Below are 6,437 nucleotides of genomic sequence, written 5' to 3'. Positions count from 1 at the left end.
TATGTAAACAACTTCTAAATTATATGTATTAACAGTACCATGCATTAGGTTTGAAATAGTACACACTGTTTACATGTATAGATAAACACAGTATAAAAGTGTGCTACCACTTAAAATAACTTTTTTTCAACAAGCAGCTGCTACTGCATGATATTTAATTATAAATGTAGCTCTATATGCAAATTTAATTGATATATTTTCTGAAGTTGAACATGTTGAATATGTTTGATGAGGATTTTATACATTTGAGATAAAACAGTTTAATGAAAGATGGCCATTGGATGATTTTAAAACGAAGTAAAAATCTTGTGATGCTATAGATTGTTTTTCTAATTTCCCTTTTTTTAAATACCAACACACAAAAATATAAAAGGTACGTTTAGCACTTTTTAAGATACAAAATGTATTGACATAATTATAAGCGTTGCGGTATAGCATTTGTGATGTTAATTCCGTATCAGACAAGTATTGTCGCTTTAAATGCCACAACCTTTCTATTTCACACAGTTTAGAGTGAATGTCATAAAGCATCATTTCAAATATCAAATATGTAAATGTCAAATATTTTTTTTTGGAAATGCGACGTAAACCTCAGTTAATCAGTTGCAAACCTCAGAACTACAAGTAATGTTTTCGTGGGAACGATGTTACACAAACACTTAGGTATTGAAAACTGTAAATAGCGTTTCAATGTATTATATTTTTCATTAAATATAATTGCTCATCGATGTTATAGTTTATTCATCGAAAATTGTAAGTAGCTTTTACATACACGTAAATTGAGGTATCTAATCTACGCCTTCATATGTTTCTTAATATGAAAATAAAGCTGTATTATTCTAAGTATGCAGAAAGCAAGAACCAGACTACACTTATGTTTTTGATAGTATGGTTATAAATTTGTTTGAATCCGTTATTTCAGCAGATGAAATGCAAGAGACATTATCTTTCCTAATACACTATTACCCTCTTCAGAGCTACTAGCGGTGCCAAAAAAATCTATAGGGGATCTTTTGGAAGCATTAAACGCAGACATATTTTGATTGCGGTTGCGAAATTTGGAAATGTTATAGGCAGACATATTTTGATTGAGACTGCGAAACCTGCAACACCCCTGGAGCCCCTTCCCCCACCCACACACGTATTGGCACTCTCAGTGAATTCTATTACAAAATGTGTTACATCTCTTCGAAGATCCTTCATGATATGACAAAATAGGAAGAAGCTACCAACCAGGTGTTTCTGATGAGGTTTCCAACTGTTGATAATTTAACATGTATAGTAAACAAATTGCAAGATGGAAATAATAATTATAGTTTACATTATATAAAGCAGATAAGATAAAGTAATATATTTTACAGAAAATTATCAACACACAGAGGACATAGCTACATTATGCGGACAAATATTACGATTTGCGGCAGTTCATTTTAAGTAAGAGTTGACTATTGACTAATGACCTATACTGACATGAAGCGTTAGCGAGATCTACATGTACATCTCATTTTTGAAAGCTTGATCTGGTACGTTGCCACGACTTGTAAAGCCTTGAAAAGTTAACAGGAAAATTACTATTGGAATTGTGAAAATAATTCGGATATTTTGAAAGTATGATAGCGCCTGTGGAGTATTACAAGAACAATACTTTATAGCGATAATTTATATTACTAAGCACTTTCAGTGAAATGTCTCAGCGTTTAAGATGTATCCAAGAAAGAGGTTAAGAGCGAACACGAGGGTTAGCAATGATTCTACTGTTGCACAAACTAGAAGTAAAATCCAAATACTCGTCTATTGCATGCCTTGTTAAAAACTAGAAACACTGTAATTCGTTTAAACAAATTTTGTGTGTTTCATTGACTGATTCTTTTATAAATAGATACCATTCAAAATAGCTGTTCATCGTAGAAATCCCCGAAGGTTTCCAAGTTCACATCTCCAAACTGTTTGCCTAAGTTCCAATAGCTTTCTACTGTGTGAAGCAGGGAATATCTTTGAAAAATGACAAATTTGTCGGATTTGAATTTCAGTTACGATTATAATAAAAGCTATTTTCATGACAGTTACTACGACGACTATTACATTTCCGAATTATCATTCACTATTATAGAAATTGTGCTTTCCCTAAGTGGACTAATATTAAACATTTCCTTAATTTTTGTATTAATTTTGCTGGAAGGATCCTTGAAAACACATCTAAAATTTGTCATGAGTCTTGCAATATCAGATTTTGTTATAGCTTTGTTTCAGTTTGCATCGATATTTTACGATATTCCAATGGTTGTGAAGACCTATAGTGTTCAAAGCAGCCCATCTTTTATACGCGTGGCTTTTGTTCTTTTATATGTTTTGGCTCAGTATGCTGGACTCGGAACAATGTTGGCTATTTCAGTAGATATACTAATAAAGATATGGAAGCCTTTACGATACAAAATTCTAATGTCAAAAGGGCGTGGAAACATCATAATAATATGTCTGTGGTTTGTACCACCTGCGGCTTTCATATGTATATCATTCTGTCTTCAGGTTTTCATTCTTGACCATTCGGTAGACCTAGCAGTTCCCTTAGCAGCACTATATTTAGCAAGCGGTTTGTTTTTCGCTCTTTGTGTTTTATTTTTTGTAGTTTTTGTTATTCTGTATATATAGTAATAATTTGCTCAGTCAGAAACTTCACAAACAGATGTATATCCAGACGGAGAACAAGCATTAAGAAAGCAGCTGTCACATTTACTTTCGTACTTTTAACATATTTTATATGTTTACTGCCTATGTTATGGCTGCTTGTACCAATTCTAGTGTCTATGGGTTCTCATACGCATTCACTTGAAAGGTTAGTGACTTCTTTATATATTGTAAATACTATATGTGATCCTATCATATACACACTTAGAATACCCGATATAAGAGATGTACAATGTACAGGAAAATGTGTCAAAGAGGTCACAGTGAAAATGCTGTTTTTAATCTTGCTGAATAAGCTTAAAATTTATTTAAGGAAAGGCAAAAATCAATTCATAACTGGCTCAAAGTTGTTGGTGAAAGATTCTTTTGTATCTGTAGCATAATGACCTAAACTGGATAAATTACGGGAGAAAAGTGCAATCGGAAAAGACTAGTATATAACTATTGTTAAATATTTGCAAGTGCTGTCGGTCTATGTTATACTTTCAGTGAAATGTCTCAGTGCTTAAGAGGTATCCAAGTAAGAGGCCAAGAGCGAATACGAGGGTAAACAATGATTCTTCTGCTGCACAAACTAGAAGTAAAATCCAAATACTCATCTATTGCAAGCCTTGTTAGAAAACTAGAAACACGGTAATTCTTTTAAACAAATTTTGTGTGATTCATTGACTGGGTCTTTCATATGTAGGCACCATTCAGAGTGGCTGTTGATGGTAAAAATCCAGTTGTTACTAAATCCTGAAGGTTTTCATGTCTATATCTCAAAACAGTTTGCCTTAGTTCCAACAGCTTTCTCCTGTGTGAAGCGAGGAACATCTTTGAAGAATGGCGAATTTGTCGGAGTTGAATTCCTATTACGATTATAATAAAAGCTATTTTCACGAATGTTACTACGACGGCTATTACATTTCCGAAGTAATATTCAATATTACAGAAATTGTGCTTTCGCTAAGCGGACTTATATTTAACACCTCCCTAATTTTTGTTTTAATTTTACTGGAAGGATCTTTGAAAACGCATCTGAAATTTGTCATGAGCCTTGCAATATCGGACTTTCTAATAGCTTTGTTGCAGTTTGCATCGGTCTTTTACGATATTCCAATGATTGTGAAGACCTATGGCATTGTAAGCAGCCCATCTTTTATGCGCGTGGCTTTTGTTCTTTAATATGTAATGGCTCAGTATGCTGGACCCGGAACAATGTTGGCTATTTCAGTAGATATACTAATAAAGATACGGAAGCCTTTACGATACAAAATTCTCATGTCAAAAAGGCGTGGAAACATCATGATAATATGTCTATGGTTTGTAACACCTGCGGCTTTCATATGTATATCATTCTCTCTTCAACCTTTCATTCTTGACCATCCGGTAGACCTGACGTTTCCCTTAGCAGCTTTATATTTAGCAAGATGTTTGTTTTTCGCTCTTTGTGTTTTGTTTTTTATAGTATTTATTATTCTGTATATATTAATAATTTGCTCAATCAGAAACTTTGCAAACAGGTGTGTATCAAGACGGAGGACAAGCATTAAAAAGCAGCTGTCACATTTCTGTTCGTACTTTTAACGTATTTTATATGTCTACTGCCAATTATATGGCTTCTTATACCGATTCTAGTTTCTAGGGGTTCTCATCTGAATTTACTTGTACGGTTAGTGACTTCTTTAATTATTGTAAATACCATATGTGATCTTTTCATATATACACTTAGAATACCCGAAATAAGAGCTAAATACTGGACAATTTACAGGAAAATGTGTCAAAGAGGTGATAGTGAATCTACTGTTTTTAATTTAGCTAAATATGTTTAAACTTTGCTGAAGGAAACACATAAATCAACTCATGACTGACTCAAAACTGTTGGTGAAAGACTCTTTCGTATCTGTAACATAATGACATAAACTTGATAAATTACGGGGAAAAAGTGGAATCGGAATAAGACGCATTCGCTACTGTATTACTATTATATAGTATGTATGCTGTTAAATGATTTCTACATTAAGTGTTGATGTTGTATGTTATTAAGTGTTGTACCATAATCGATGTAATTGTAGTAATTCAAAATGGGCCACAGTTTCTCATACAACATTAGCCTTCTCATTTTACTTACTATGCCATTAAATCTGGTCATAAATGAAAAATGTAATACTTTCAAAGTTTATATGAGAACATTTTTATAACTGTTACTATTGTCCGAATATATTACTGTACAATATCGTGTATAATGCAAATCTTCCATGGATGTACAACTTTAACATTTCTTTACGTGTGAATGTGCTGTTTCTCTTATCGTACAATAAAGATCTAAAATTGATGTTAAATTGATTTATTTAGTAACCAATTTTATTTCAGCAAATATAATTATATTACTTGGAATTTTTCTTATGATTTTCTTTAACACTTATCAGAGATGTTTTATGTAATCGGGGTAGATCTATATACGGCAACGGTTGAATCAGGTAATAGAAGTTTATCTCAAAAATATGCAAAAATGCACAGAAAGTAACAGGGAAAAAGTCTGTATGGAATTTATCTTACAAGTACTGATTAGTAGTTATATTAGTTTTAAAGATGTTTGTTTAAAACCAGGAAATTATACTGAGAAAAATGTCTTTGATTGATAAAATAATTGTCCAGATTGACATACCTCGTATCAATTATAGGGCATATTTTGGAAACGAGTATTAAAATATGTGATAGTTTATTATTTAACGATAATGCTTGGCGCTGAGGACAATTGTCAAATCAGACCAAAACAAGATCTTGATCCATAAGTAACTAGGGATTTGCGTTTCATATACTATTTGTTGTACTTAGTACTTATTCTGTAAAAAAAGATTGAGTCGTAAAAACAGGGAAGGCTTTGTTATGGTTTTGTTGCCGTGCATCTTAGTTTTAATCGACTGAAGCTTCTCCAAATATTTGGTTCCTAAATTATTTTACAAAAGTACCTTTTCAGTACAAAGTCTGTGTTATTGAGCTATGTTTAGGAATGTATTGAGAAATTTCATAACAGTTATTTCAAGTTTTTTTATATTGATTTCTGTACAGTAAAATCTATTGTCACTGAGTATCAGGAACCACAGTTGAAGTCATACCCGAATGCTTTATATAATTGGACAGTCATCATTGTTGACATCTTCCTCCAACAATCTGAGCAGTTAGCATTGTTTGAATCGATGCCTTCTACATTTGTATACTGAACTGTTTGCAGTTCAATAGTGAAATCACAGTTCTCTCACCAAAAACCTCTAATTAAGTATTTAATTGACACCAACTGCGAAAAACGTTTAAAGCACTTCTAGTATTGGAAGCGGGACAGTCCAACTAGTGACCACGTTTTATCGACAAAAACCATCACGAAATTAACGCTCCATCGGGAAAATATTTTAACTACCTCTTAACCTCTAATTTGCTAAATACGTACAAACTTTCTTAGAATAATTCTACCACTGTAAATGTCATATTCGTCCGAGTAGATTTAATCTATAGACATGTCTGACAAATTAAAACGATAAGGCGCTAATTGCAACACTTATCGGAGACTATTTTGATAAATATCAAAATAATAATGTCATTCTTTTGTGGGGTCAAACTAAATGTTTGAGTTATAACTCGTAACACAGAAAGCCACCAAATAAGGCAGAATAGTCTGCAACGAAGAGGTCGTCGAAAAAGCAGCATGGAACACATTTGTATTACAGACATCACTGATAATTGATCGCGGAATCAAACACAGAACGCCATTG

General features: G+C 32.8%; 1 long non-coding RNA gene across 1 annotated transcript; it reads left to right on the top strand.

Annotated features, from left to right (window-relative positions):
* The first annotated feature begins 365 nt into the window (after positions 1-365).
* LOC128549095 (uncharacterized) lies at positions 366-2,911 on the top strand. Its single transcript, XR_008367469.1, has 2 exons — positions 366-675; positions 923-2,911. It is a non-coding gene; the product is annotated as an uncharacterized LOC128549095 (long non-coding RNA).
* Positions 2,912-6,437: the final 3,526 nt, after the last annotated feature.

The sequence above is a fragment of the Mercenaria mercenaria genome, chromosome 15 (assembly GCF_021730395.1).
Source record: "Mercenaria mercenaria strain notata chromosome 15, MADL_Memer_1, whole genome shotgun sequence".
In the NCBI taxonomy this organism is placed as follows: domain Eukaryota; kingdom Metazoa; phylum Mollusca; class Bivalvia; order Venerida; family Veneridae; genus Mercenaria; species Mercenaria mercenaria.
This window is presented reverse-complemented; position numbering and strand designations above follow the sequence as displayed.